The sequence below is a fragment of the Triturus cristatus genome, chromosome 11, assembly GCF_964204655.1.
Source record: "Triturus cristatus chromosome 11, aTriCri1.1, whole genome shotgun sequence".
NCBI lineage: Eukaryota > Metazoa > Chordata > Amphibia > Caudata > Salamandridae > Triturus > Triturus cristatus.
The window spans coordinates 876,890,924-876,913,799 of record NC_140594.1 but is presented as its reverse complement, the minus strand read 5'-3'; positions in this window follow the sequence as shown (position 1 = coordinate 876,913,799).

The window sequence follows — 22,876 nt, the reverse complement described above, 5'->3', positions numbered from 1 at the left end:
AAGCAGAGTGACTATTAGTTTTGGTCCTGAGTAATGCCATGAACCCCTTGTTCTATAGAGGCAGAAACATGTTGACCAGATTATAACGTAGGGTAATATCTATATCCCTATTTCACTCAGCTTGGTTTTAAGTCTATCCATTGGGGGTACCAGAATAAAGGTTGTTTTCACCCACCAAGAGATAGTTTTAAACTCACACATTTTTGTTTTGCACTCTGCCCCTAACTCCCCTATAAGATAGAGGAAACCCCTAGTTTGGATGACAAAAACCACTTCCCACTCCTCCCTTACGGAAGAGCTGGAGCCCACACTGGGTACCTTGCGGTCCCAGTGTGAAGAGGGGACCCTTAGATGAAGCATGTCACTCTAGGGTGAGTGAGGGTTCTCGTCTTAACACAGTAGAGCTTCCAGGTTTCTCCCTTTCTTCTTCTTTTTGTCGCGTTTTTTCACTGTTAACATCCTTGTACATATATGTAAGACAGAGTGTGTGGAGTAGAGCAGTGGGTGGTGAATACTCCAATAAGACTCTCTTCTGTGAGATATTATCTGGAATTTTGAGCCAGTCTATATTTTACATGCTAATGCACTGAGGGAATTCAGGAGAGAGTGAGCAGTCACCTTCAAGCAATGCCCCAATTCTGCTAGAATGTGCTCAAAACCTTTATTACTGCTACAAAAGCAGCCATAAAAGCACAGCACAAAAATATCACAAAAGTGGTCAACAAATTCCACTCTTCAGAGCGCATCAGAAGCCAAGAATTAATAAAAATAACAAATATATAAAATAACATAAGCACAGTGAATAGTAAATTTATGTACAATTTCATACATCAGGCAACTCAGGTGGGACTGCTTTAAGACACTTTGTGGTCCTTAGACTCATCCCTCTGGAGAAAAGGATGCAACTACATAAAATAAATATTTAACGCATACATTACAAAACTAACAGAAGCTAAAATAAGTAGAAACCTACAAATTCATCAGGACTGCCTAATAACCCTGACATAGGGTGAACAACTAACAAAAATGACCATACACAACTAAAATGTTCAGTGCTAAAATACCATTGATTTCCTTTTAGCAATTGCACATTTTAAAAAAGAGCAGATACTGGCACAAAGAGAGGAGGAGTGTAGCTGTTGTAATTATTCCAGGGCATCACTCCATCTTCTAGTTTTTGAGGTTTGGATAAGGGAAAGAATAAATTCACCTTTAGCAATAGCTGTCAGCAACAGCTATTGCTAAAGCTGTTGGCAACAAAGAGCAAGAATAAGAAGTGACTCTCCTCCAGAAGTCAAATGAGGTCTCCTCTCACTAACGAGGAACACTCATTAAAATAAATTCACACAATAATGTAATGAAAATTTGTAAATGTTTGAATGTCTCCTCCAACAAAAAACGCTCATCCAATGGTGTCGTCAACTTCCGATGCTTCTTCTCTCGGATCCCACGGTAAACATCCACGCCAATATGTATTAAAACAATGTTTCATATACTCATAACATGGAGTAAAGTTCTCATGAGAACCTTCTTACCTAAGCTAAAAGCTACAGTTTATGTCCACTGTGAATTCAAAAGCTAGTCAGATATGCTGAGACAAAATTAGCACTAATGTTCTGGTGAGGCCTCTTCAAACATATCTAAACCAATATTTATTCTAACAGTCACAGCATGGTTCATTGTTTACCAAAGAGAAAGGTGAGTTTGGGCAGAATAGACATTTTCACCAGGTTAATCCAGCCATAAATTGAGAGAGGAAGGTTCTGCCATCTTTTTAATAACCCATCTATCTCTTTTCCAACTCTCTCAAGATTGACAGATGTGATTTTCCCAAGGTATTTAGTTATTCTAATCCCCAAGTATCTAATTTCCTGAACGCTGTCCATCTCCCCACTGTCTTGGTTCCAGATCATTATCTTCATTCGCCGCATATCCTGCCAGTGTACCAAATTTTCTCACCTCAGCCATGAGGAGTAGAAGGGCAGATGCTACATCTGAGGTGTACACCATTAAGTCATCTGCATAAAGTGAGATCTTCCTTGTGTATGCTCCATTTTTGAAAGGTTTAATCCCTTCATTTAATATCAAACTTTGAGCAATAGGCTCTATGTAAAAATCAAATAAAACGGGGAGAGAGGACAGCTTTGTCTTGTCCCCCTCTCTATTCTTACTGGAGATGACAAACTATAATTCACCAAGATTTGCCATTGGAGCATTGTAGATCTTAAACATTATATCTATCATGTTTTTCCTTAGACCAAAATGTTCTAGAGTAGTCCTAAAACACCTTCAATTAACAAGGTCCAATGCTTTTGCTGCATCCAACCTAACAATCGCGAGGGGAGCGTCCAGCGTCGTAACTAGGTCTAAAGAGCCTATCAAGGTGTGGTTGAGCTCTCTCATATTCCTCCCTGGTAGAAAACCCTTTTGAACTTGATGTATCAGCTTCCCCGCCATCTTATTCAGATGGGCCACAAGGATACTAGTGAAGATCTTAAAGTCACGATAGAGTAGGGAGATCAGGCGGAATGATTGACAATATACCGGGTTCTTGCCTGGGTTCAGAATTAGGGAAATTACTGCCTCATTCCACTATAGGGGGATTGATCCACCTCTTATCAGTATAGAGTTAAATAGCTTAACCCAATTGGGGGTTATCTATTCTCGTAATACAGAGCATAATTCACTGGGAATCCCATCTGGATCTGTGGCTTTCCCTTTTTTGTTTTGCTTTTTCAAAATTTCCAAAATCTCACTGCCTCTAATTTCTTGTCCTAAAGATTATGATTGAATTTCTGTAAGTTTGGGAATCTGTTTTCCTAGTAGCCAGTCTTGTATTTTCTCCTCTGTAACCTCTTAATGTTCTGAGTATAGCTCCTGAAAGAAGTTGGAATATGTGTCTCTGATTTTGTTGCTCTCTTCCACTATCAACCCTGTCTTCCCACCTAATATCTTCCCTATGTAGTTTTGGTTCCTTTCCAGCCTTGATTTCCAGACCAGAAGATTCCCACAACATTCCCCATGTAAAATGTCTCTAGCTCTACTAACCTCCCATTGTTGTGTCACTTTTTCTTCCATCTTGATTCTAAACTTCAATTGGAAATCATCCTGCTTATTTGACCACTCCATTCTTTCTCCTTCCTGTCCTATATTGACTTTTAATAAATTCTACGTTTTAACTATCTCCTCCTCTTGACTGATCATGGATGATGGAAAAAATGTATTTCTAGATTTAAAATGTACCAAGTTATTGCGTTCCTTAAGGGTCAAAACTGGTCGAATTCAGATTCTGGACAAATGGAGTTAGATCTTCAGGACATGGCGGCAAGGAAAAGAGAAGTGGCACATTGATATCAATACTACTGGCAGCAGAGCTGGCCAAGATTAAAGCCCCCTACAGCGCATAGGATGGATACTTGCTGGGTGCGGAACTGGCAGAATTATGGCAAGTATCTTGTGCCACACTTTATTTGGTGGTTAAACCTGCTGCATTAAGAAAATATTTTTTTTACTTGCCATAGAATCTACTGGACCCCTAAAAAGCTGGAAAAGATAAGGGGAAGTGTTAGCCTAAAGTGTAAGCAGTGTGGCAGCAGGGAGGCAGACGATGTGCACATGTTTGCCACTTGCCCAAAGTTAGAAGAATTTTGGTCAGCAGTGGGTAAGACTGTCTCTCATTCAGTGGGAGTGAACATAGAGGTAAGCACTGATTTAATTATGTTTGGGTATATCTCAACTGGTTAAAGATATACATGATCTGCAGGTAAACTGCCACCATCTGATCTTTTATTTAATACTACTAGCAAGGAGAGAACTCTTTAAACTCTGGACTAAGGTAGAGGTCTCTTCATGGCAGGGGTGGAAGAGATCTGTGGTGTTTTTTAAGGAGCTGGACAAAAGTAGGGATAGGCTTTGGGACTTGCTAAAAATCTGATGACTTCTCTGTCCAATGATTACACCCTCTAAATTCAGAAAAACTGGGAGAGCCGTGGATATTCGATGGAACCCATTAAATCTGATCGACTCAAAACCAATACTGGGCACATACGAAGGGTGAGTCGATAGGTGCCGATCGGTTTTAAAAAGGTTCATTATTCAGTATAAATGATCTAATGTGGCATGATGAGGCTAGGTAAACAAGCTTGAAGTCAGCACATTCTTAAGGAAGATGCAGGTGCTATGCAAAATGTTCTAAATAAATATTTATTAAGCAAAGGGCAAGAGTCGAAAGAAAAGGCTTTTGGGCCTAACTAAATTTGCACATTTAAAAATTATAGCCTGGTATAAATGTTTTTCTGTATGTTATTTTCATATATATTTATGCAAGCACATTTTCCCTATGTGTGCCCCTTGGAAGTGGAACCAATGCATTCCCTGCTGTGTGTGGCAGAATAGAAACATCAGTGCTGATGCAGGAACAGAACCAGTGCATCGCATTTGGAACCAACGCTTCGCTATCGGAACCACCCTATTGCCGCCACTCTAGGAGAGAGGATCGATGCATCCCTGCGACTGTGTGGAGAAACCATGTACATTGCAGTGGGAACCAATGCATCTGAAACTAGAAATGTGTCTTCAAAACTGGTGCAGTGCCACAGTTTCATGTAGAAAATCGGCACATCACCTTGAATGCAAGATTTACACCGATGCATTTCTGAGCTGCACCCCGCATCTCGCTGTCGCAACCAGGATTAAGGTACTTTTGTTAAGCAGAACTTGAGAGACTACTGTCCCTGGCCTGCGCTCCATCATGGTCAGCCTGAACTCATAACTTCGCCCCAGTCCAGCGCGACCAGATAATCCCCATAGGCGCTTATTGTTTCTAGGTGTTATTTTGACTTTTAATCTTTAAAAATTCATATCTTGACTTCTAATTTTTGAATGTTTGTCATTTTGGTCTTGTTTTATTTATAAAATCATTATCTAACTGTGTGCAGATTCTTTTTGTGGTGTTGTCAGTGCCTTACTGTTTGAAGTTTTGCACTAATACTTTACACATTACCTCTTACGTTATGCCTGCCTCCTCTGTGCCAAGCTATCAGAGAGTGAGCGCAGGTTATTTGATGGTGTGCATCTGACTTACCCTGACTAGGATTGTGGTTCCTGCTTGGATAGATTGCATACCTCTGCCAACCAGAAACCCAGGGGCTTATTTACGTGCCCTTGCGACAGTTTTGCGCTTCCGTTGCGTCACTTTTTTTGACGCATTGGCGGCGTAAAACATGCCTCCTGTTGCGCCCTATTTACAAAGTGATGCATGTGAGTAGATGCGTCACTTTGTAAACCCCTGCGCTACATTATACCTGCGTCAGGTACAATGTATGCAGGGTGGGCGTTGCCACGTGAGTAAGCATCATAGAAGTGACGCAGTGAAATCTATGAGATTTCACTGCACCACTTCTAGGGTGGAGAAGTGTGGCTCAATGATTAGAGCGGCAGACCCTGATGCAGAGGTCTAGCCCGGGACCAGTGTTCAATTCCCCACCTTGGCGGGTCTTGGGCTCAAAAATTCCACGGACCTGATCATTCTCGCCTCGGTGCCATTCCAATCATGGAGTACCACTCTGCAACTCTGGGCAATAGCTTGCTTAATCTCCAAAACGGCCCCCACAACGCTAAGGATGCCTGGCCTCCACCTTGGGGGTGCCCAGGAGTGGACGCCTCACAGGGAAAGCCAGGATGGGTTCCACAGCAGTATTCGTACAAGCGCCTTGAGACCCTTGCGGGTGAGTAGTGCGCTATACAAGTATCAATTTACAAATGCGTCAATATCTTACGCCTGCCTCACAGCAGGCGTAAGACTGACGCAGGCCCTTTCGCATTGGGCTTGCCCCGTGTGAAAGGACACATTGCTGGAGTTGCGTCACTTTTATGACACACTCCAGCAATGCGTCACTTTTGTGCCTACAGATACATCAGAAATACTGACGTATCTGTAACTCCTTGCGACATGATGCGTCATACAGTACATATGAGGCAACCATTATGTCGCAAGGAGGGTGCACTGAGAAGTGACGCACCGCTGCTTTCACGCAGCGATGCGTCACTTCTCATAAATGAGGCCCCCAATTTTTAATAGCAAGGTAATATAATTCAGATTTATTTTTGTTGTGGACATGGCTGTTTTGCTGTGCTTTGTGTCTCTCATCATACCATCTACTTGTTATTTAATTGGCTTTTGTTGTGATTGGGTCAAAAGTAATTCTCCTAACCTTTTCGTGCAAAGGCACCCTGTAACCTTTGATTAGGAGCTGACTGTCTGTGGCACCCAGACTTGTACACTTTACTCTAAGGCTACCAGCTCTGGAGGAGCCCCCCTCCCCAACAACCCTCCCTTCCACTCGTGCAGGGACTACTGAAGCCTGTGTCCCCGACAGCCTATCTGAGTCCTGAGGCTTCAGCTAAAGGGATTGGGGCGCTGATCCCATGCAAAGCACTTTCCATTTAGCGCCACAGCTGACACCGTTCACTGGGAAATTCACCAAGCCCTGGTTACGCTTTGTTTACAAATGTATAAACGCTCTGCTTTCTAAGATGGAACTAAGCTATTTATTTTACAAAATATTGTAAAAAAGTTTCAGAGTAGTGGATACTGATATAAATGCTTTTGAAATCGAAAGGTAGTTTTAGCTGAATTGTTGGGTCTAAAGGACCTGAGGTAGTGCAGTGCGCGTCAAAACACTACTGTCATCTAACAATATTATAATCTGTATTTCGTATGTCACAACGACCGGTGAATTCGAACTAACATCAGATAAAAATTCGTTTGCATGTATTTTTTTGTTTAGATTATACACATGTTTATATATGCCCATGACGGCAGAGGGCTGACTGAGGGCCTATTTATTGACAGTACATATGCAGGCAGAATATATAAAGCAACTGGCCTAGAGCCACATTATAGTGAGAGGAGCAGTGGTTAAAAGTTATGTGCCTTTTCCTCAGATAAATTCAGGTTTTTTGGGACAGTAGGGAGGGGGAATAGCTAAATGCAGATTCTGGAACAGGCGATAAAATATGGGATTTCCGTGTCGACAACCTTAAGGTGTTACAGGTATATTTTAAAAAAAAAATAATAATAATAATAGTTTGTTACACGTGTGCTCTACTTTAGCGCCAAAAAACCTTATGGTGACCGTGCGCCGTATAAGTGACCTAATATACATAAGATAACTTTTGCTTTCAAAGAGTTAGTTGGCCGAAAAGGCGGCATCGATCTTTCAAACTATTTTCTTAAATGTTTGAAGCCCAAAGTTCTATTACTCCAGCACATAAGGGGATGCAAATAGACCAGCAAGGCTCAGTATCTCTTTGTTTGATTTAGACATAATTGCCCGACATCACCTTGAGTTTCCATCTGTGTGAACCTGATGTTCTCGAGCCGGCCTGCGCGCGCATCACGCTCTGGGCTATTTCCACTCGCATGGGGGGGGGGGGGAAATGGCGGCCATCGTGAAATTGTAGATGATATGAATAGCAATTGTTCGCCTGTCCCCCCCTCCCTATCTCCCAGGATAACCTGCCGTCTGCGTAGGCTGAGTTAGCGGCCGATCCCTTTTGTCATCCCTTATCCAAGCTGTACACTTGTAAGGGAGATCAGCGTTAATCGCGTAAATCTAATTAAGGGTTAAAAGGGGCCATGACTGTGATGTGGCGCTAAGACACCTTACTGCATCAATCCTGTTTGCATTCGAAAAATGAGGTTGTCATATTGATTATTCAAATGAGGTCCTCCTGGCCATGGTTTGGCGGCTTGACTTACAGCTGACGCACTTGAAGGCTCGTGCTTTTCAGGGAGGACCTGTGCCTACGGCATATATTATGTTGCATCTTGTTTCCTAAATTAGGGATTTAGAGCGAAGGCTGTGAGTTTTATCGTGAGATTTAATTGACTGACCCAAGCTAATGTTAATCTTCCATATGTGAGTTGCTTCTGCAAGCTGCCAGGGCTTTATTGGAGGCATTGAACAAACAGACTCCCAGGCAATATCTACTTCCATCATTAAAAAAAAACAAATTGATGAAAAAATTGATACTTAGAGCTCATAGTTTCCCGTTTTCCAGTTGCTCAACAGCCGCTTAGGGGGTTTTCATCGAGCTATTCTTTTTGGGGTGGTTCGATTCAGCGGAAACAATGTCAGGAAGGCTTGGAGGGGTCAATGGATGCTACTACCCACTTGCCCAACCCCATTCTTCCTGCCTTTTCTCGACTTTTTTGTTCTTGCTCCTGAGTTGCTCTCTAAAATCTTTGCTGCAGTGCAGTCTTGGCCAGCTCTCTGGCTGCTGCATACAGAGAAAGAGGAAAAGTTAAGAATGCCTACTTCTGGCTGACTGCATAGAGTCTGCATGGGGAAGGAAATACAGGCCACATCCATAATGATAATCTTTTATGACCCACCCTTTTTTTTAAGGCTGACCCACCCACCCCATATTTTCAGCTTGCTGGAGGATAATTTGGTGATTGGTCTCAGAGTCCGACTTCATTCTTGACTCTCTACAGAGACTCCTTTGATAGGAGTGTGCAAAGATTTTATTACGCAAGCAAAGTCTTTTCAAGATTCCCTATACTGGCAGACCCCTAATTCGCAGTTTCTTGACTTTTCTATGTTTACACACTCAAAGTGGTGGTTGCAGATGAGGCCCATTGGCACTCCTTTTGAGGGACCAGAGCTTATTTTTCCTCCTCAGATTTTGACCCGGAGTAAGAAAACAAAAAACACAAAAGAGGGAAAGAAGAAGAAAGATGAAAAAGCAGTGACAAAGGGATAACGTAGGGATGAAAAAGAACCTATAGGAGAGAGATTAAGTGGCAGAAAGTGCATGGTGGCAGATTAAAGAGGCATGAGTTGGTATCAAGACCATGCAGCCTTGCTATTAGAGACCCCTGATATTCAGTAGCACTGGCCGCGGGTTTCTCAGCAAATTTTGGGTCCAGACAACTATTGTTTTATAAATTAACCCCCTGCAAAGTAGCAATATTGCCCCAGACATGCCATTGTTTCCTTTTAGAGCTATTCGTTGATAAAAATGAATGTGACAGTTTCTTGCAAGGTAACTTTAAAGCTATTTTGCTTAAGATTCGGAAACCGTACTACTGGGCTGCCCATTTTAGTAGTCATTAACGACTGGGGACGTATGTCGTTAACCGTCCAACTTCTTCACTCGAACGCACCCAATTCCACTCCAAATCATACCTACATTACTTCAGGGGTGGCGGAGCCAGGAAACTCCTACCGGCGACCCAGGTAACCACTGACGCCCGGAAGAGGACTCAGAGGTACTTGGGGTGGGTGACACGACACACCCTGGAGACCCCGCTGGGCAGGAGGTTCACAGAAATAGGAAAACTGAGAGGCTTTGGATCCTGGGATCTTATAGGGATTTCAAAGTTGGGCGACCTATTAGAATGAGTAGATTTGATTTCATGTAGCTCTCTCCAACATGATTATTGACTTAATGCTACGCAATACCATAAATACGTTCAGTTGAAACATGCATGGTGTGCCGAGGGAATTGATACAACTGAAATCCCTGAATACGTCCCTATGGAAGGGGGACTGCTCCTAGGGGAAATGCCAGAGATGGAGGTCTCTTGCACCTATAGGACCATCAATAACAACATGCTTGACACCTTACAGAAACTAAGGGAGAATTGGGAAAGAGACTTCGGCAAACTGCACAATAAAGACTAGGAAGAGGCCAGGATGCACCGAGAGCAATGGCGATTAAATCAAGGCTGCGATTAGTGCAACGCAAAATTCGCCATAGGGGCTATTACGGCCTGCCCTGATTACACAGATTCGGAAGGGCTGGGTTACCAAATTGCCTGAGGTGCGGGGAAACAGGATGCCACATTCTTGCACACACTGTGGGACTGCCACGCTATTATAATATATTGGAGAAACATAATAGATGAATTGGCCAAGATCCTCCCAGCGCCCCTCAAGCAGATCTTAAGTAGATCCTCCTTGACATTCCCACCAAGGTATATCTCCAGAGAGCCCAGCTCCTTTTCTGCAATTTAGGTTTGGTGGTGGCAAAACGGAATCTGGCAAAACACTGGGGAGCACCCGAGCCGCCCACTCTGGAGGTATGGACCTTTACATGGCTGCGGAACAAGTTATTTATGAGACAAGAGGTTGCCCGGAAAAGTTTGCTAAAATCTGGTGCCCTTGGCGAATATACTATGGAATGGATATGGATGATGGGGACATCGTGCACACACTGGAATGATTATTGTCTTCACAATGTAAATCTGTGCATGACGACACATCATTTTCTGCTTGCTAGAATATCCAAGATGTATGCTAGCCGCACCTAATGTCCTATGTACTTATGGTTTACTACCAACTCACCATGCCCTCTTCTTATGGTTTGAAAAATAACATTAAAATGTATTTTTTAAAAGACTTTGAAAATGGGCGGATGTTGGTGATCTTTTTCTCTCAAAGCAGTTTGACAGGGTCGTGAAAGTCCCAGTAAACCGGAACCCTGGCTACTAATTGTAGTTTTTGTGGTAATTACTAGTGAGAAACAACTTGGGACCTTCACACACCCCTACTCTTTACTTGAATACATGTCATAGACAGCTGGTGCTGCCTACCCTGAGCAATTATTATCTTTTTTTCCAATGCCTTCTAGTTTTGAGGCAGTCCTTGGGGGGGGATCCCAAATATGCAAATCCCAAAACGAGATAAATGCTAAATCTTTTACTTTAAAGAATGAACCCAAGCTTGTAAAGAGCAAACAGCTGCTATAAAATGTTATAATTTACTACCCTGAAATCAAATTACCGTAAATATTATTAAGGGATTGCACTCCAGTAGCTAGTCAGTGGCAAAGCAAGAATGCTAATGGGTTTATGGCAGGCAGGTCCAATATGTCTCTTTAAGCTAGGTAAGGTAGTAAAAGACAGCAATTGTTGAGAGGCAGTGGTTCGCCCTGACCCTTGTCTCCTGTGTCACTGCGCCTGCTGCACTGCTGATTTCTGAGCCCCTTCAATATGTCCCATCGTCTACAGAGTTTTGAAATCTCAAGTGTCCAAGGGGATAATCGCCAGTTCCTTGAAGGAGGGCATGTATTTAACCTGACCTCTCTGACATCCTAGCTCCCAGATAGGGACCTGCTTATGCTGAAAATTAAGGGACAATGTACCTGTCTTCGTACTCGGGAGAGATATGTTCACCTTTAATTAATTGTTTGTTTTGCAATTTATGAGTGTTTTCACATAGAAAAGATATTCCACAATTCTTTGCTTCTCTGTGGATTTGTGAGCAAGATGCCACTGTCTAATTTAGTTCAGTGGAGATAATGTAGTCTTTATCACGAGTCCACAGATTGAGTTCAGGGGATAGGGGAGGGGTGGCGGGAGGGAGAGAATGAGAAAGTGAGATGGAGAGAAAGAGAAATAAGGAGAGGGAAAGGGAGAGAGAAGGTAGAAAGAGAGAGAGGGAGAGAGCTAGAGAGCTAGAGAGGGAGCGAGAGAGAGAGATAGAGAGAGAGGGAGGGAGAGAGAGAGAGAGAGAGAGAGAGACAGGAGGGAGTGAGATAGAGGAGTGGGAGAGAGAGATAGAGTGAAAGAGAGAGGAGAGAGTGAGATAGAGATAGAGTAAGATAGAGAGAGAGGGAGGGGGAAAGAGATTTGCCCATAAACTCAGCATCCATGTTTCTGCTGGATCTGAAGGCAGCTGCAGCATTAAGGCCACTGAGGGCAGTTGCTTAACGTTCTCTTGTTGCTGTGTGTAGAAGTACCCCGGTGGAAAATGTTATTTTTGTTTAGTGCTCCTAATTTTTTTTGCCATGGAACTACATAAAGGCTATATGTCCCAATCAGTCTTAAATAATGATACTATAGAATTTAGCATCCACTTCGGCTTGTAGAATATATATTTTGCATTCAGTTGGGCCTCTGTCTCTCAGTGTAGGTATATACATCTCAATAAGACTACCCTTCCCTACAGCTGTCCCCACTTCTCCCTTTGGCTTCCATTGAATTCTTTCCAGTGGCTGCCGATAAGGTGGAGAAAAATGTGAATCCAGTGATGAATGTATATGAGGAATATATATGAGGAAGTGTGTAGTGGCGGAGGAGTCATAGAGTTTAAAAGGTAAGCTTTATTGTATAATTCAAGTTCCCACAGACGAGCGCTGTGTGCGTGCAAGCACCTCAATCGCTGTCACCAACTGTCAACTCCTAACCCCATCAGAAAAGCAACTGTCACGCAGGGCTTGGGCTCGCGCACCAACGGGCAGCGCGAGACAACTAGAATACAATGACCTCGCGCGAGGGGCACACGACAACGGAACGCTACATATATCTCCTTTCCTTAAAGGATGAAAGAGGAGAAAAGTGAGAGAGCGAGAGAGAGAGAAAGAGAGAGAGAGAAAGAGAGAGAGGAAGAGAGAGAGAAGGAGGTGAAGAAATTATCTGTACCTTGCGGGTAATCTGACAACTCTGCAACTCCTCCTGGGAGACGCAAGAGGGTTATTGAGAACATCAAAATCACAGTGTTTAGTAACAGAAGAGTGTGACGGGGCCACATCAGAACTTACACTAGGATTCTCACCAACCTTATCATTGACCTTTACAATTTTGTTCATGTTAGACCAATTACACTTATTGACAAGTACAGCACTGCCACATATTTTATCAATGGAGACAGGTTCGCTGAACTTAGATTCACCCTTTTTAACAAAACCCTGCCTCTTTATTTTAACAACGTTATCTACAGCAAACTCCCTGTTGGAGACATGTTTCCTGGTATCAAAGTATGTCTTTTGCTTTTTTTGCACATCACCAACTTTGCTTCTAACCATGACATCAAGCTCTAGTGCTGATGCGCTGCGTTTGAACCACTTGGACATCCATGCTGGCTTAAAATCCATGCTGGGCTTCCTACCTTTGAGGAGTTCAAAGGGCGAAACCCCCATGGATGAGTGGGTTGTGGTCCTGTAGAACCACAGCATAGTTCTTACTGTTGCAGGTATGGTTTTGTTATGATCAATGGCCCACCTTATACAATCCCCAATGACTCTGTTGAGTCTCTCCACAAGCCCATTAGTCTGGGGATGATAGAGTGAGCTTTTAAGGTGGATGATGGAGGATTCTTTTAGGAATTCTTCAATGTCAGCCAAGACTAACTGTACCCAGTTGTCAGAGATGACAGTCTTGGGGAAGCCCTCCCTCATGAAGATCTCTTTCATAAACTCCAGAATTTCTTTTGAGTCAGCTTTGGGTACAAACTTGACTTCGGGCCATTTTGAGTAGTAGTCAACTAAAACTATAGCAAACCGAGTCTGATGGGGTAGTGTGTGAAAGGGACCCAAAACATCAATACCCAATTTTTCCCAGGGATTCTCAGGAAGAGGTATGGGAGTGAGGGGAGGATTGGATGTGCATAGAGTCTTAGCACTACCCACACAAATAGTACACTCTAGGACCAAAGCATCAATGTCTCTGTCCATTTGGGGCCACCAGAAGTATTCATGGACCCTACGTTTGGTGAGAGTAGCTCCCAGGTGTCCCTCGTGGGCCTTGGAAAGCAGTGTTTTCCTAATACTGAACGGGGGAACTATTTTATCTAGTCTGAAAACAAGACCATCTTCAAGCGATAACTCATCACTGACTTTTACAAAAGGTTGAATATCAACATTAACATTCCTCTCTTTAGGCACCGATTAATAATGTACTGTTTTACATCTTTCAAAACTTCATCAGAATCCATGGCAGCAAACCAGCTGGTTTCACCAACAGAACACACATTTTCTAGTTCTACCCTAGCAGCAATGCAGTCTTCGTGCTCATCATTGTCAATATGCTTCTCACCAACCACTGACTCGTTGGGAATGGGAGGCAAACGTGAAAGCGCATTAGCTCGAACGTTCTTTCATCCAGAGATGTATACAACATCAAAGTTGAAATGGAGCATTTTGGATGCAAGACGGGTTATCAGTGGCGTGGTGTTACGATGGTTGGTGTTCCCCAAAATGGTTACTAATGGTTTGTGGTCTGTCTGTAGTGTGAACTTCCTCCCCCATAGGTAGACCTTGAACTTTTTAATAGCCCACCAACAATTCAATTCAATTTTATTTAAATATGATTTTGGAACTCCTTGGAGATCCACATATTACAAAATAATAGCCAAGATATAATAAAATGAGTCCACATATAATCGACTTTTTCAAGCAAAAAATGTACAGATTATCATACCGTTCATCTAATACAATTCTAAAAAACATTTGAAAAAGTTAAAAATTCTGTTACAGAAAATTTCGTTTGGGGGACTTAAGATAGCGTCTATCAGAGATCTTGCGGATAAAATACCAAACTGAATACATACAGGCTTTACCCACAGACGACGGTGGGCCATTAATGCTGGACAGACTAGCAGGACATGTATAGAGTCTTGGACTGAGATATTGCAAAAGTTACATATATTAGATATACCATGCCATTTGGCCAACAACTTATTCAGTGGAAGGAGATCCTGCCTAAGAAGCAGCCAAAAATGGCGCAAACCGTGGGGTATATTCCAGGAGGCGTAAGGTTGTATTTGTTTAAACAAATAGAAATCAACAGCTTGAGTAGCCCCCTTCTTTTGTACAATCAAGTTACGATCCCTTTCGTAGCTTAGCTTCCATGTGGCTTGTTTTAATGTAAATTTTAATTGTTGCATAGAAAGGCCTAAAAGAGTGGCTTCCTCTAAGTCCAAGAGTGTAATGGCCTTCCTATAATTCTTTATAAGAATCGAATGCTCTTTTAGTGGGCCCATCAACTCTTTTGTGATTAGGGATCTTAGTGTGGCAGGCTTTCCTTTGACCAAACAGATAACCCAGCGAATGACTCCTGCCAGACCCTGTGCCCAGCTACTTCTTAGACCGAATTCTAAACGAAGGGCTGCTGCACTGCAACTATTATTAACTGAAGTTAAGCTTCTCAAGAGGGAACCCTCGATAATGTCCAAAAAACCCCATTCGACTAGGTCGATGAGTTCTATGCCGTAAAGCAAAGTTGGGGGGACTTTTGCCCGGAGAGCCTCCAGCAAATAACCAAAGTGTCTTTTACCGGTTGATTTGTATAATGCTCTTAACCCATTTGCCTGCGACTTTGCCTTGCGGGAACTATTTTCTATATGGGATTTGTTGCTCAAGTTGCTATTTACAACCTTACCCAAAAATACGTATGATTTTACTCTTTCTAGTTTTTGGCCTCCCAGCTCCCAGCTAATGTGTTCCAACTTCAGTTTTTTTCGCCCCTCCATACACATTACCTTGCTTTTAGAAATGTTTATTTTCAGGAAATGGTTTTCGGAGAATGCGTATAATGAATGCAGACGGTTGTTAAGGCCTTTTGGAGTAAGGTCTAGGATTAATATATCGTCCGCATACATTAAACAAGAGATATATCTGTCTCCCAGACGTGGGGCAATTCCTTCGCATGCAGATATGATAAGGGGGAGATCACTAACATAAAGGGAAAACAAAAGAGGAGCTAAAAGACAGCCCTGTTTAAGGCCATTTGCCGATGGAATAAGCTGGGATAAGCCCCTTTCACCCCCCAATAGCACTCTGCACCACGTGTTATCGTGCAAATCTTGTACCAAGCATAAGAGTCTATGAGGTATTCCCAGGGCATGTAGCTTTCTCCACAGTACTTGTCGGTCGACCTTATCAAAGGCCGTGGAGAAATCTATGAATGCCGCATAGACTCTCCCCTTTCTGGCTCCAATATATTTATCGGTTATTACCTGGAGGGCTGTTAAGTTGTCCATGGTACTGTGGTTTTTCCTGAAACCTGTCTGCTCGAGAGGAAGAATATTTAAATGCTCCACCCAATCATTTATTCGTTTGAGCAGACATCTTGTAAAAACTTTGCCGATTGCATCCAACAGTGCAATCTGACGGTAATTCTGAGGGGATAAACGATCTCCCTTTTTAAACAATGGTACCAGGATACTTCCCTTCCAAGAGGGTAAAACCTTACCTCTAGATAAACAAATATTGAAAATTGGACAGAGTAGCATACTCCATTTAGCCCTGTTCTGTTTTAATACATTAATGGGCAATTCATCCGGGCCCATAGCCCCGGAGTGCCGCATTTCTCCAATAGCTAAATCTATGTCCTTTTCTGTAAATGGCTCTAAAGACAAGCTCATTTAGTTTGGCCGTACTTGCGAGGTCACCGTATTATTGCTTGCATAAAGATTAGAGACAAAATCCCTCCATATTTGTTCCTCAATAGGGATGGGTAAAGGGCTTGTTCTCAGTCCGCACCCCTCACCTATAAGGGACCAAAATTGCCTCATTTCCCCGTTAATAGCAGCTTCTCTTATTTTTACCCAGATAGCATCCTCTTTTTCTTTGCGTAATGTGGTTAATAGCCTTCTCCGTTTCCTTTTTAACATTGTTATTTTTTGTGCTATAACAACAGATCTATTTAAATATTGGGCCCTTACTAATTTATTAATTTCTATGTTAAGCAGTCTCAGAGGGCTAGTAAATATTCCAAAGGACTTTTTCCTATTGAGCTTTTTTGCCCCTGTTATCACTGACTTCAAGAACAGAGAGAAGTTTTCAATTTCAGAGCCATACCAGGAAGGAAGCTCAGATATTGCTACATCGAGCATTTCTTCCAAATTTCGACACGCCCTTGCGTTCCAGTAGCACCTTCCTGATTTGGAACCGAAATTTGTTTGATCACTATTCAGAGACCACTGATCACATTTAGATGGCTTTACATTCATCGAGATGGAGAGGATTCTGTGATCACTTAACGGTGTATCAATAATATCGAGATCCTTCAATAACTCAAATGATTGGGACCCCATTATTACGTAATCAAGAATCGATTCCCCTTGGTAGGATTTATGCGTGAACTTAGCCGGGGAATCCGAGGGGAGTCTCCCATTTGCAATAATCTCATCCATTTCTGCCAACTCATTTAGTAAAAGTTTGCCACGTTTATTTGTTTTTATATTTTCAGGAAACGCTGCCCGAGGAATATGGAGAGTTTCTTCTCTAAGTTTATCACAGAATAAGTTTATGCTTGAGTTGGAAATCTTGCAATTCAGGTCCCCGACTAAAATTATAGCCGCCGTTGGATCTTTCTCCCTGATACTCTGGCTATGCAAGAAAACCTTTTTTAAGATTGCATTAAAACCAGCTTCCGGTGGTATATAGACATTTATCAAAACCAGACGATTGCCAGTTTTAGGATTGCCAGACTCAAATAAGGTTACTACTTGGAAGAGTTTACTCGGATCCATATAGTGCACATAGTTCCAATTTATTCGGTTCGATAAGAGGCAAGCTATCCCCCCACTGGCATGTCCTTTTTTATTCGGGGTGGCGCTACCTTCCAATACATAATAATCTTTCCCTATTTGAATTTTATCGGTACACCATGTCTCCTGGAGGCATATTATATTTGCCTCCAGGGACAAAAGGAATGCCATTTTCTCCGGACTGTTTTTTAAACCGGCTGCATTCCAGGATATTATAAATAATTCTTTGCTAAAGATGCGAATTAGATAGTTGTTTATTTAGGGATCTTTCTGCAAGAACTCTGGGAAGCCAATTCCATTGAACATTTTCCTCTCCGATATCAGATTGATAAGATAGCAAGGTAGGGTTAGCATAGGATACTAAACGAGAATCCTTAGACTTGCATATTTTTAACTCTGTAAGCTCACCCACCTTATTTATACTACCTGTTGCTGTTTGTAACAGAGAAAAGGGGGGCTTCTGGCGAGTTTGGGATTTAAGGATATTGTTTTGTCTAGTATGCCCCAACACCGGGATTACATCTATTCCTCTGCTCTGCAGATCTTCTGAGCGTTGCAGAATTAGATTGGCTACTAACTTGGAGTGGAACTTCACCCTAGTTATCATCCCCACTTCTGATTTTAATAATTGTACCCTATCTAGATCGGCTGATTGTATTAGTTTCAAGTTAGCAGATTCTTGAAAATATTTAAGCAAGAGGGATCTGTTCAGAATGCATTCAGCATCAAAAAGGGGAGAGAATTCTACCCATACGGTATCTATGCTTTTCTCCTTAGACTCTATTAACGGGACACCTCTTGCAACTACTCCCAAGAAAGGTGTTGCTAGGGGGTTAAGTATTGGAGCTACTTGGCCGGAGGGGCTTTGCTCCTGTCCTGAAAATGTTGGATTTTTTGACCCAATTATATCCCTATTGATGGTAACTTGTTGGAAGAGGATATTTGTGTCAATTGTTGATGATGGGGGGGGGGGGAAGTAGATAATAATACTGGAGTAGCCAGAGGCGGAGGCACAATATTTTCTTTAATGATCTTATTTTCAGGGTTATTATCCTTTTCAGCTGCCACCTGAGTTTGATATACCTCATTGTGTAAGGGGGAATTAAGATGTTTTCTAAAGAGGATTTTCCTCCGCCTATTTTTTTCTATCCGTCTCAATAGTTTCCTCTTATTATTTCCGTTCTTTTTTATTATCACTGACTTCCCTTTATTACCATTCCCTACCGGAGTGGCGTCCACCTCTCTATCTCCTTCTCCCTGTTGCTTCTTAAAAATAGGGAAAAGGTCATTCCCAGTTTTTGGAGGGAGTTCCCCACAAAATTTAATTTCTGAATCATTAACTAAAGAACAATTTAGGGTGGGGGATGGCTGGGTAGCACTTGTTTTTACATCCTCATATACTCTATTTGGAACATTATTAACTACAGATAATTGATCTTTTATTCCTACCTCATCTAATACTACAGAGGAGGACTGCTTCTTTTGGACTGCATCCTTCTCTTTTTGAGTGCCCAATAAAACTTTCAAAATTTGGGTCACTGTATCAAGTACACAGTCGGATCCCCCCACAAATTTTTCCAATAATTGTAAAATGGACGACAATAAGTGTTCTAATATATGGAGGGTATCAGAGATTGGTTTGTCTGTCCCCTGACATTGTAGTGCATTTATCCCAATCAGATTTAAATTGGGGCTTATGGAAAAATTTGAGTGTGAGGACTTGGAAGGGGTACTACTGTAAAGATGCAAGCCAGCATGGGTCGATGATACCGGGGTTTTTAAGTCCATCTCGGCTTTGACCAGGTCAGTCTCTATGTACCTTTGACATAGGTCTTTATCAAGGACCATTGGAGACAGACCATTGTTGAAAGAATCTTTTGTTGGCGATATATTTACTGTATGATGGGCCTCTTCGTGTGAAGTTTTCTCCATATGCAAGTTATCTTGTTCTATGTCTTTCTTTGTTTTTATGACTACTTCTGGTACCAGTTCAATAATATTTTTCATTGTAGAGAATAGAGGAGGAGAAAAACCACACTCAGAGGACAAAGGTGCTACTTTTGTTACTACTGAACTATTATCCACAATTACCTTTTTATTTTCAGGCATCTCTCTCGAGGTATTGGGTAATATGTCTGAATGGATAGCTCCAGAGTCCTTAATATCCTCCGATATATTGTCCGCCACTATAGCTTTATTCTTACCCCTTTCCCAGAGATTAAAAAGCTGGCAGGTGCTTTTCAAATTAGTGGCTTATCTGAGCTTATTTCGGAGGGGATTCGATCTGGTTTTTGAGCCTGGTCTTCCTACCAGTATTCTCCCAGACCTTAATTTCTTTGTCATCATCACAAACAAACAATGAGAAACGATAAAAAGTGTAGGGGAAATTACTATTTAGTGCATCTAGGCTAAAATACTTGGCAGTTTTCTCTAAAGTATAAATTTAATGAACTAATCCTAGGCCAGATAATCTATGTCTACAGAACCTCTCAGATTGTTGTAAACATTCTAAAACATTTCTCAGATGGGGCGAGGAGGTCACAAGACAGGTGGGGGTACTCTGGCCGAACAGTATGCGGATAGACAGATGTTAGGGGACTGGCCTAGCCTAGCCTTCTCGTGCCTCTGAGGGCCTCAGAGGGCCCGCCCTTGTCCCGGCAGTGACCCGTTTGATATAGATTGTGTGTAGAGGGGGGCGTGGCCTACAGGGAGAGCGTCACCAGGTGGATTGGGTGAAGGAAACAGCAGGGACTCTTGGGAGTTGAAGTCCTGCAGTATTCTCGCTCGCAGCCCTGTCTACCAAAAGCCCTCAGTGCGATGTGTCCAGGATTCAGCAAACCACAGCACCGTGAAGCGGGACCCGGGAAGCGGGTCCGGCGAAAGGTAGCGCCTTACAAAGCGCTAGCTGTGAGCTCAAGACGCTTCCTCAATCCTCCAGCGTCAGGATCAAACTCCAGCACAGCAAGTAGCAGTGGAAAGGTAACCGCCGAGGTTCAAAGACCAGAATCTTTTCACTGATTGCAAGGGGGCGTGGCCTACAGGGAGAGCGTCACTAGGTGGATTGGGTGAAGGAAACAGCAGGGACTCTTGGGAGTTGGAGTCCTGCAGTATTCTCGCTCGCAGCCCTGTCTACCAAAAGCCCTCAGTGCGATGTGTCCAGGATTCAGCAAACCACAGCACCGTGGAGCGGGACCCGGGAAGCGGGTCCGGCGAAAGGTAGCGCCTTACAAAGCGCTAGCTGTGAGCCTCAAGACGCTTCCTCAATCCTCCAGCGTCAGGATCAAACTCCAGCACAGCAAGTAGCAGTGGAAAGGTAACCGCCGAGGTTCAAAGACCAGAATCTTTTCACTGATTGCAAGGGGGCGTGGCCTACAGGGAGAGCGTCACCAGGTGGATTGGGTGAAGGAAACAGCAGGGACTCTTGGGAGTTGGAGTCCTGCAGTATTCTCGCTCGCAGCCCTGTCTACCAAAAGCCCTCAGTGCGATGTGTCCAGGATTCAGCAAACCACAGCACCGTGAAGCGGGACCCGGGAAGCGGGTCCGGCGAAAGGTAGCGCCTTACAAAGCGCTAGCTGTGAGCCTCAAGACGCTTCCTCAATCCTCCAGCGTCAGGATCAAACTCCAGCACAGCAAGTAGCAGTGGAAAGGTAACCGCCGAGGTTCAAAGACCAGAATCTTTTCACTGATTGCAAGGGGGCGTGGCCTACAGGGAGAGCGTCACCAGGTGGATTGGGTGAAGGAAACAGCAGGGACTCTTGGGAGTTGGAGTCCTGCAGTATTCTCGCTCGCAGCCCTCTCTACCAAAAGCCCTCAGTGCGATGTGTCCAGGATTCAGCAAACCACAGCACCGTGAAGCGGGACCCGGGAAGCGGGTCCGGCGAAAGGTAGCGCCTTACAAAGCGCTAGCTGTGAGCCTCAAGACGCTTCCTCAATCCTCCAGCGTCAGGATCAAACTCCAGCACATCAAGTAGCAGTGGAAAGGTAACCGCCGAGGTTCAAAGACCAGAATCTTTTCACTGATTGCAAGGGGGCGTGGCCTACAGGGAGAGCGTCACCAGGTGGATTGGGTGAAGGAAACAGCAGGGACTCTTGGGAGTTGGAGTCCTGCAGTATTCTCGCTCGCAGCCCTGTCTACCAAAAGCCCTCAGTGCGATGTGTCCAGGATTCAGCAAACCACAGCACCGTGAAGCGGGACCCGGGAAGCGGGTCCGGCGAAAGGTAGCGCCTTACAAAGCGCTAGCTGTGAGCCTCAAGACGCTTCCTCAATCCTCCAGCGTCAGGATCAAACTCCAGCACAGCAAGTAGCAGTGGAAAGGTAACCGCCGAGGTTCAAAGACCAGAATCTTTTCACTGATTGCAAGGGGGCGTGGCCTACAGGGAGAGCGTCAAAGGTGGATTGGGTGAAGGAAACAGCAGGGACTCTTGGGAGTTGGAGTCCTGCAGTATTCTCGCTCGCAGCCCTGTCTACCAAAAGCCCTCAGTGCGATGTGTCCAGGATTCAGCAAACCACAGCACCGTGAAGCGGGACCCGGGAAGCGGGTCCGGCGAAAGGTAGCGCCTTACAAAGCGCTAGCTGTGAGCCTCAAGACGCTTCCTCAATCCTCCAGCGTCAGGATCAAACTCCAGCACAGCAAGTAGCAGTGGAAAGGTAACCGCCAAGGTTCAAAGACCAGAATCTTTTCACTGATTGCAAGGGGGCGTGGCCTACAGGGAGAGCGTCACCAGGTGGATTGGGTGAAGGAAACAGCAGGGACTCTTGGGAGTTGGAGTCCTGCAGTATTCTCGCTCGCAGGCCTCTCTACCAAAAGCCCTCAGTGCGATGTGTCCAGGATTCAGCAAACCACAGCACCGTGAAGCGGGACCCGGGAAGCGGGTCCGGCGAAAGGTAGCGCCTTACAAAGCGCTAGCTGTGAGCCTCAAGACGCTTCCTCAATCCTCCAGCGTCAGGATCAAACTCCAGCACAGCAAGTAGCAGTGGAAAGGTAACCGCCGAGGTTCAAAGACCAGAATCTTTTCACTGATTGCAAGGGGGCGTGGCCTACAGGGAGAGCGTCACCAGGTGGATTGGGTGAAGGAAACAGCAGGGACTCTTGGGAGTTGGAGTCCTGCAGTATTCTCGCTCGCAGCCCTGTCTACCAAAAGCCCTCAGTGCGATGTGTCCAGGATTCAGCAAACCACAGCACCGTGAAGCGGGACCCGGGAAGCGGGTCCGGCGAAAGGTAGCGCCTTACAAAGCGCTAGCTGTGAGCCTCAAGACGCTTCCTCAATCCTCCAGCGTCAGGATCAAACTCCAGCACAGCAAGTAGCAGTGGAAAGGTAACCGCCGAGGTTCAAAGACCAGAATCTTTTCACTGATTGCAAGGGGGCGTGGCCTACAGGGAGAGCGTCACCAGGTGGATTGGGTGAAGGAAACAGCAGGGACTCTTGGGAGTTGGAGTCCTGCAGTATTCTCGCTCGCAGCCCTCTCTACCAAAAGCCCTCAGTGCGATGTGTCCAGGATTCAGCAAACCACAGCACCGTCGAGCGGGACCCGGGAAGCGGGTCCGGCGAAAGGTAGCGCCTTACAAAGCACTAGCTGTGAGCCTCAAGACGCT